This window comes from Desmodus rotundus, chromosome 7 (assembly GCF_022682495.2).
Source record: "Desmodus rotundus isolate HL8 chromosome 7, HLdesRot8A.1, whole genome shotgun sequence".
NCBI lineage: Eukaryota > Metazoa > Chordata > Mammalia > Chiroptera > Phyllostomidae > Desmodus > Desmodus rotundus.
Window position 1 is genome coordinate 58,175,960 of NC_071393.1, and position 9,946 is coordinate 58,185,905.

Here is a 9,946-nt window from a genome sequence, read left to right on the forward strand (position 1 = left end):
TTTTTGTTTGTAAATTTTTTACAGTTTATTATTTTCAGCATCCTATTTAAATCTACCCAATCTTCCAATAAAGATAGTTAAATAGTAGCATTTACCTTTCATTAAAAGTTTAAAATTTTTTTCCAGTTTTATTGAGAAAGTAATTGACATTTGTCACTGTTTAAGATTAAGGTGTGCAGCATGATGGTTCAATTTACATATATTGTGAAATGACTATCACAATAGGTTTAGTTGCTATCCACCAATTTCATATAGACACAATATAGAAAAAAGAAAAAAATCCCTTTGTGATGAGAACTCATAGGATCTACTCTCTTAACAACTTTTCTATATATCTATCACACAGCAGTGTTAACTAGAGTTGTGTTGTATATCATGTCCCTCGTACTTATTTATCTTATAACTGGAGGTTTGTATCTTTTGACCACCTTTCTCCAGTTCCCCTTCCCCCCACACCCCAACCCCGGTACACGAATCTGATCTCTTTTTCTAATAGTTGGTGTTTTGTTTATGTTTTAGATTCCACATATAATAAGTGAGATAATATTGGATTTGTCATTCTCTGTCTGACTTATTTCACTTAACATAATGCCTTCAAGGTCCATCCATGTTGTCACAAATGGTAGGATTTCCTCGTTTTTCATGGCTGAGTAATTTTCCACTGGGCATATATACCACATCTTCTTTATCCACTCACCTATCAGTAGACACTTAGATTGCTCCCATGTCCTAGCTATTGTAAATAATGCTGCTATAAACATGGGGGTGTACATAACTTTTTGAAACTGTGTTTTTTTTTTCTTTTGGAAAAGCTTTAAAAATCTTAACACACATATATGTGTATAATATTGAAGATATGCAAGTATAAGAATTCAAAACTTTCTGTATATAATATAATATGCTACTATATTATTGTAAAATGCATATTCACTATACCATACAGTGCAATAACTATGAAAATGTATTTAGGTTGCTTTGCTGATAAAAGTAGAACATTAAAAATCTCAGGGTGAACTGTTTTTCCCTCCTGTTTCAACAATTGCTCAAAATCATAATATATAGCGTCCAACACAAATAACGCCCCTTTTTTATTAAAAAAATCTTTTATTACAAAATCATAAGCATGTAATTCTGTAATACAACAATATCACACTCAAGCATACCATATGACATTTTAGGTGAAATGTTCAAATTAAAACTATAAATTATTACACCCATATTATTATCCTATCAACCACATTCAACCATATGTTACTTCTGCCGGACCCTGTATTTTAGGTTGCTTCATATTTAGAAAATTACTTCTTGCTGAACATTTTTATTTCCTCAAGCTTCCTGGAGGCTCCAATTAATTTTCTTTCTTTTATTATTGTCAAAAGATACATAAATCTTCTCGTTATTATTAAAATCATCCAGAGCTTTGTAGTCATATTATTTGGGATAGTGCTTTTTTAAAGATATTCTTTTCATTGACTGGCTTATTTCATTAGCGTAATATTCTCCAGTTCCACCCATGCTAAAAGGTTCCTTCTTTTTTCTGCTGCATAGTATTCCATTGTGTAAATGTACCACAGTTTTTTGATCCGCTCATTTACTGATGGGCACTTGGGTTGTTTCCAGCACCTGGCTATTGTAAATTGTGCTGCTATGAACATTGGGGTGCATAGATTCTTTTGGATTGGTGTTTCAGGATTCTTAAGGTATAGTCCTAGCAGAGGAATTGCTGGGGCAAAAGGCAGTTCCATTTTTAGTTTTTTGAGGAAATTCCGTGCTGTTTTCCACAGTGGCCGCACCAGTCTGCATTTCCTAATGAACAAAATAAACTAAGGACCAAAACAGAACCACAGGCATGGGAACATGAAACAGGCTGAAAGTGACAAGAGAGGAGAGAGCAGGGATAATGGTGCAAAGAAGGGGAAGGGACTAGACAAAGAACATGTATGAAGGAGCCACAGTCATGACAACAGTGTGGAAACTGTGCAAGGGGGGGGTGGGATGGGCAGAGGAGGGCAAAGGGGAAAAATGGGACTACTATAATAGAAAAACAATAAAAAATGATTAAAAATAATAAAAATATGACAAAAAGATATTCTTTTCATTTCAGTCTATCTTCATTCCAGTTTGGACTGATTGTTTTGTTGACTTAATGTATAGTTGTCAAACTATGATTTCTTTTCATTACATTCCTTGAATGTGCCAATAATTTTTTCATCTTTTAACTTTTCTTTCTTATATTAATGCTTTTGGTTTTTTTTTCCCTTGTTTGTTTGTTTTACTGGAGTAAATCCTCAAGTAAGCTCTCTGATGCAAAGCCCATATAACATTGAGCTTTCTAAGTTATCACCTGTTAGAAATTTCTTTATTTTGACATTTGATTAGTAATTTGGCCTTATTTCTTTGCCATATTCCTTAGCAAGGAGGAAAAAAAGACTTGAGAGTCTTAGAAATCACTGAAGAGGTTGAATACATTGTCTTAGAAATGAACCTGTAAGCCACTAAGCCTATGTGGCAGGCCAAATAATGGCCCCTGGAAGATGTCAGCACCCTAATCTCTAAAGCCTCTGAATGTTAAATTACATGCAAAAGGATTTTTCAGATGTAATTAAGGTTACAGATCTTGAAATAGGGAACAAACTAATCACATGAGTTCTTAAAAGCAAAGAGCTTTTTTTGGCTGAAGTCAGAAAAGATGCACCAGAAGTCAGAATGCAAGGACTAAATGTGCTCTTGGTTTAAAATGCAGAAAGCAACGTGATAGAGAATGTGGGTGGACATAAGAACCAGCTCCCAGCTGACAACCAACAAGGAAGCAAAACCTGAGCCATACAAACACGAAGAACTAGATTCTGCCAACAACCCGAATGAGCTTGGAAGTGGATGCTTCCCTAGGGCCTCCAGATAAAAACTGTTGATTTTGGTCTCATGAGACCTGAAGCAAAGCCAGTGGTTGAGCCAAACCAGACTTGTGACATATAGAACTGTTATATAATAATTGTGAATTGTTTTAACCCACTATATGTGTGGTAATTTATTATGGTAGCAATCTGAAACTAATACACCAAGCCTTCATCACAAGACTCTTTGGAAATTCCAAGACTCCAGAGCAGAGAATTTACAACAGCAACCAAAAAAAATACAACATCCAGGAAAATGGAATTAAGTTCACAGGTATATATGCTAACTCTGTCAATTAGCACTTTTCCCACTAACAGCTTGTTGCTCGTTGTCGATTGTTCAAGAACTTTATTGAGAGTGCTCTTGGTATCCACACTGCAGACAGGAAGAGATGGAAGAATCATTGGTCAGAGGAAGAAATCGAGCTCTAATGCACACTAATTAAAGACCTTCCAGGAGTGTCCACCCCACAGCCTACAGTATGAGGCCCAGGATGGCTACGAATGTGACCCAACACAAAATCATAAATTTACTTAAAACATTATGAGATTTTTGTGTGTGTGATTACATGTCGCAATGTATTTAATGTGTGGCCCAAGACAATTCTTCTCCCAGAGTGGCCCAGAAACACCAAAAGTTTGGACACCCCTATATCTTGCAGTGAACTCTAAAGGTGGATGGCTCTTTACAATTATTTCAAGACAGAGTGAATGGCTCAGGTCTTTATACACATATTTCAAATAGTCACCTGATGGGGGCAGCCCCAGTAAAAGTTATGACCTTAAACAAGGATATTTGACAATCCCACCCTTTGGGTAGTTGACTGTTGAGAGGCTGATGCTAGCAGCACACACAGCTGCAGAGGGACTAAGGCCTTCATTCCAGAAGGTGGGTTGTGGTGTCACATCCCACCATCCACTACATGACCACTATTTCCAAATCCCCCACAGTTTATATTGAAACACAACATACTATCTCTTGTGGCCAAGAAATTAACAGATCTTGTTAGTAAGTACTACAATGTCTTCAATACCATGCTTACTTACAAAGTTACTTATTTAGATACTCTGTAAGGTTTTGATCCCTTACAGTTTATTTAGACTTTTTATATCCCAGAATTCGGCCTTTTTTGGTATTGAAGGGTGAATTTGGAGCCACGAGGCAATAAATTGATATAAGGTGCATCTCTTACATAGATAGCCTTTGGCCAATATTATTGAACATCTATCATGTCTCAAGTAGTCTTTCCTGTTCTGGAGATAATGCAATCTCTTCACAGTTGTAAATCTGAATACACGAATAAAGTAAAATTGTTTCCTGATGGGGAAGGTAAAGGAATAACCAACATATAATGCATTCTATTTATAGATACTACAATCTTATTTTTTTTAAAGTTCATGAAACCTGAACTTTTAATCTGATTGAGACTTAGATTCATACCACTCTGTGGAAACATCAGGCAGCTAATAAAAAATAACCTATATTTAATAATAAAAGTCCAATCTTCTCATCAACAATAAGCATAAGTACATGTAGAAAGCCATAGGGCTAAGCTGAGCAATAGCTGAGATTTTTATTATATTCTCTTCTTAGCCACTAGAGTTTAGGTATATAGCATATGAGTAGCACCTTAACAGACTGATTTCAAAGGAAAAAGAGTGAGTGAGTAGGAAGCTATTTCTCCCAAATCCCCAGGATCAGGTAGATTTCAGATAAAGAACACATTTTGTCTTATATTAAATGTATTACTTTGGAATATCCTGACCGCAAAATTTTCTTTTAATGTCATTTACCAGAAATGACCTGGAGCCGTAACAGAAGCAATTCCACCGGCCTTTCTTTTTTAAGAAATCTATACTCCACCAAAGAAAGCATCTGTAGACTACAGAATATTATCAGACAACTAATACATCCCAATCAGACTGAATTTATTTATAGACAACGTTCTTTTTGCAATGTTAGATGCCTCATTAACTTGATTCAGCTTGTGCATAGCAAAAATATTCCCTCCCTCTTCAGATTTTTGATAGAGTAAATTATAATTTCTTCTCTCACTCATTACAAACCTTTAGTTTGGAGGACATTTCAGAAATGTGTAGTACCACTTATATGAATCCTGGATTACTTGTCCTGGATTAATTATGTGCTTTATTTACTCTGGGAGGAATATAAAGTGGTATAGTCACCATCCTTACTTTTTATTTTACATGAAAAATAAGTTAAAATTTAATTTTGCTATATCTCCTCCTAAGAAAAATGAAATTCAAATTTGCATTTGAGTAGATTTCACTATATCATTATTGTGAAGTGAGTGAGTGGGGTGTGCATGGGATAGTTGGGTTTTCAAACTTCTGAAGCCTTAATAATTCAACCTACATTTTATATATGTTCATCTGAAATCAAGACAAAGGCAATAGGGTGAAAAAACAACACATATAACTCCCATATTAAGTTACACATCTTCAAATTTTGGAATTTCTTTTTGAATACCACTATGCAACTTTGGGTTGTATGCTCTTTTAATTTGGCTTGTAATTCTATAAGCATAGGGGGAAAAAGAATTTTTGTTTCCAAATCTTCCACTACAACTGTTTCAGATTCATCATTTTCTAAACCAGACTTAACAAGTTAAACTGAACTCAGGAAGATAACAATTAAAATCTGACTTCTATTTCTCTTAAATTTGATGTTACATGCTTTCAATAAATTTTCACACAAATAAAAATATTTAATGTTTGCTATAAAATAGCCACTAATTATACTGGAAAATATTTTCATATTTTGTTTTAAACATAATGGTAATTTTGTGAAAAAAGAAGCAATTTTTCTTAAATTGGCCTGTAATGTTTTAAATCTACACTAATGATTTTATTAATCTGTTCTAAACTGGAATATACAAATATATAATATCCAATATCATTGTTTTCATTGTCAGTAATAAAGAACATACTTACTATCTTATAACTCTGATGCTATTCCAATTATTTTAATAAAGATTGATCATGTAACACCAACACAAAAGGGGGTTTCAATGCTGAGTCTTAGTACTTAAAAATGTGTAGCAGAAATGTGAAAACCTTAAGCAAGTTTCAGAACTTCTGCTTTTAGTCAGGGAAAAAATGCAGAAATTCTGTCCTCTTTGCAAGGCAGACCATTTTTAAACTTTTATTATGTGTATTTTTTTTGTCCTTTTATTTTTTTATTGTTGTTCAAGTACAGTTGTCTCCATTTCCCCCCTCCACTTCCCCTTACCCCCCCAACCCCGCCTCCCACTCTGGATCCTACCCCCTTTGGTTCGTCCACGAGTCCTTATACATATTATGTGTATCCTAAGTAAACTTCTGTTCAGAATAAAATATTAAAAGGAAATCTTTAAATATGAAATCCCAATGGGATTGGAAAAGAAAAATACACACAAAAAATGTTTTTAAAAGCATTTTTACCTTATTAGTTCATCTAACAAGCAAAGTAGACTCATAGATAGAGAGCAGGCTGAAAGGTCCCAGAGGGATGGGATGGGGTAGATGTGTGGGAGTGGGCAGGAATCAATGCGTGAGATGGAAAGATTGAGCAAAAAAGGGAAAAAAGAGAGAAAAACTAATGGACACAGATAACATAGGGGTGATTGCTGGGGGAGGGGGAGGTAGAGGAGGGAGGAGGTATAGGGGAGATAAATGGTAATGGACTGACACTTGCCTTGGGGTGGTGACCACACAATATAGACTATAGATGATGTGTTGTGGAATTATGCACCTGAAATCTGTATAACTGTTAATTGGTGTTACCCTTATAAATTCAATTAAAAAAGGGGGAAAAAAAACAAGATACAGTTTTCACTTCTAGGATCTTTCAGTCTGGTCATACAAACATGTCAGTAGATTATGATGAGAGTCACATACCCCAGTCTTGGAGGTAGTAGAGGGAGAACTCCAGCAAAAAAGAAATATAAATAAATAAGTAAATAAATGTCAGTATAGACACACAGAGCACCTTTACCTAATGTTTTGTCATCAAAGACCATGAAATTAACTAAAAAAATTTCCCCTTCTAGACCAACAAGAATCATGGATCAATAATGTTTGAAATAAATTCTGATTCTTGAAAAAGACTAGGAATGTATGTACAACAGTGTGACCTGCCTTCATCAGATGGAGTACTTTTCTTTGTAACAGAAAATTGGAGTTCTAAACTTGTAAAGTCAGTCTAGTATGTCCAATGTTGTGAAGCATGGTTTAAACATATGTGGCTGGCCTGTTGATGAGCTGTCTTGTTTAGGATATAAAAATGAAAAATTATCTATACACCAAATTTTTTTGGTCCTAAAGAAATTGTGAATCTACTTGATGATCAGGCTTTGAGGCTTCAGGGTACATATGGTAAGCCTGAACTAGAGACCATCCTTTATTCTAACTACAGGTAAAGTCAGCTGTTGGAGGCTTCCACTCTTGAATGGTTTATAATCAGCTTGACATGAAGCTGACTCATTTCTGGAAGTGTAAGGCCTTTTCTTTCACTCTTTCCAGTACATTAATGCCAACATAAAATAAGATAAAATGCTCTGGGATTTCCCCGCTGCTTCCTTTCTATGATAACTTTTTGTGGTATGTGGGCTTATACTATATTAATATTTTTCTTAGCTTCAAATTATCTCACTCACAGTTTTGCATTGGACAGCCTATTTTGCTATACTTCTAACATAGGACATAGTTTCTATTATGCTATATTTTTATCATACGAATACCTTAAATATAAATAGGGCAATTAAACTCATTAAAGTTATATTTTTCTTGACATCCCACTCCATTCAATGTTACCTATTGGAAGAAACTTGTAAGGTTCTTTCACATTTTTCTAAAGGTAGCTGTAGACTGTCCTCTATATTAATATTGCAATTAGGGAACCACACTACAGTTATAGACTTTCTTCTTGAATCTTCTAAGTTTCAAGGTACAGTGTTTTATTTCCTTCTTTTAAAAGTCTTGATCCCCTAAATTATGAACACACGTTTTCCAAGATCTTACAGACATTGACTTTACTTAACTTATTCTTCCCTTGAATTTTGAAAAATCTTACTTAAGTTTTAAAGAAGGAAAGGGCTTAATACACTCAACCAACTTCCAAATATTTTAGAATATATATTTGTTTATATATATGAATGTTTATATATCTCATATATGTGTAATTTATTATATATATATGGAAGGAGATATATGTGTATGTATAATCTCTCTATATATATATCTTTTTCTATCTCTATATCTATTTCTCTAACTATACATCTCTATATACACACACACACTATATATATATGTGTGTGTGTGTGTGTGTGTGTGTGTGTATATATATATATATATATATATATATATATATATATATATGTACATGTATATGGTCTGCCCAGAAAGTATCCAGCCATGTACTATGAAAAATAAAGACATTTTTGAAGAAGATACAATATACAAGAAACATTGTACACAAGACAATGACACCTGAGTCCCCTTCAAAGTAGGCACCTTGGGACCTCACACAGTACTCCCAATCACCATGAGCTGCCACATTGTATTCTCCTCCATATCATCAATAGTCTGAAATCTTTTTATTTGAATATATTTTATTAATTATGCTATTACAGTTTTCCCAATTTTTTTTCCCCTTTATTTCTCTCTGCCCTGGCACCCCCTCTCCCACCAGCATTTCCCCCCACCCCTGCTTACTTCATGTTCATGGGTCATACATATAAATTCTTTGGCTTCTCCATTTCCCATACAGTTCTTAATGTCCCCCTGTCTATTTTGTACCTACTATTTATGCTGATTATTCCTTGTACCTTTTTTCCCATTCTTGCCCCTCCCCCTCCCCACTGATAACCCTCCATGTGATCTCCATTTCTGTGATTCTGCTCCTGTTCTACTTGTTTGCTTAGTTTGTTTTTGTGTTTGTGTTGTCTTTTTAGGTTCAGTTGTTGATAGTTGTGAGTTTGTTTGATCATCTTCTATTTCTTAGGTAAGTCCCTTTAACATATCATATAATAACGGCTTGGTGATGATGAACTCCTTTAACTTGACCTTATCTGGGAAGCACTTTATCTGTCCTCCCATTCTAAATGATAGCTTTGTTGGATAGAATAATCTTGGGCATAGGTCCTTGCCTTTCATGACTTGGAATACTTCTTGCCAGCACCTTCTTGCCTGAAAGATTTCTTTTGAGAAATCAGCTGATAATCTGATGGGAACTCCTTTGTAGGTAACTGTCTCCTTTCCTCTTACTTCTTTTAAGATTCTCTCCTTATCTTTAATCTTGGGTAATGTAATTATGATGTGCCTTGGTGTGTCCTTCCTTGGGTCCAACTTCTTTGGGACTCTCTGAGCTTCCTGGACTTTCTGGAAGTCTATTTCCTTTGCCAGATTGGGGAAATTCTCCTTCATTATTTGTTCAAATAAGTTTTCAATTTCTCACTCTTGCTCTTCCTCTTCTCCTTCTGGCAACCCTATGATTTGGATGTTGGAATGTTTAAAGTTGTCCTGGAGATTCCTAAGCCTTTCCTCATTTTTCTGAATTCTTGTTTCTTCATTCTGTTCTGGTCGAATATTTATTCTTCCTTCTGGTCCAAATCATTTATTTGAGTCCCAGTTTCCTTCCCTTCACTGTTGGTTCCCTTTTTTTCACTTTGCATAGCCTTCACTTTTTCCTCTATTTTGTGACCATATTCAACCACTTCTGTGAGCATCTTGATGACCAGTGTTTTGAACTCTACACCCTATAGGTTGGCTATCTCTTCATTGCTTAATTCTACTTTTGGAGGTTTGATCTGTTCTTTCATTTGGGCCATATTTTTTTGTCTCAGTGCAGCTGTTACATATAAGGGGCAGAGCCTTAGATATTCACCAGGGTGGGGCAACACGTCACTGCATTGTAGTGCTGTATGTAGGGGAGGGGCCCAAGAGGAATCAATGCTGCTTGCTTGGCTCTCGGCCAGCTTTCAGTCACTTCCCCCACTACCCATAAGCAAACTGGGCCCTTCTGGTGCTGATACCCAGGTGGGTGGGCTTGT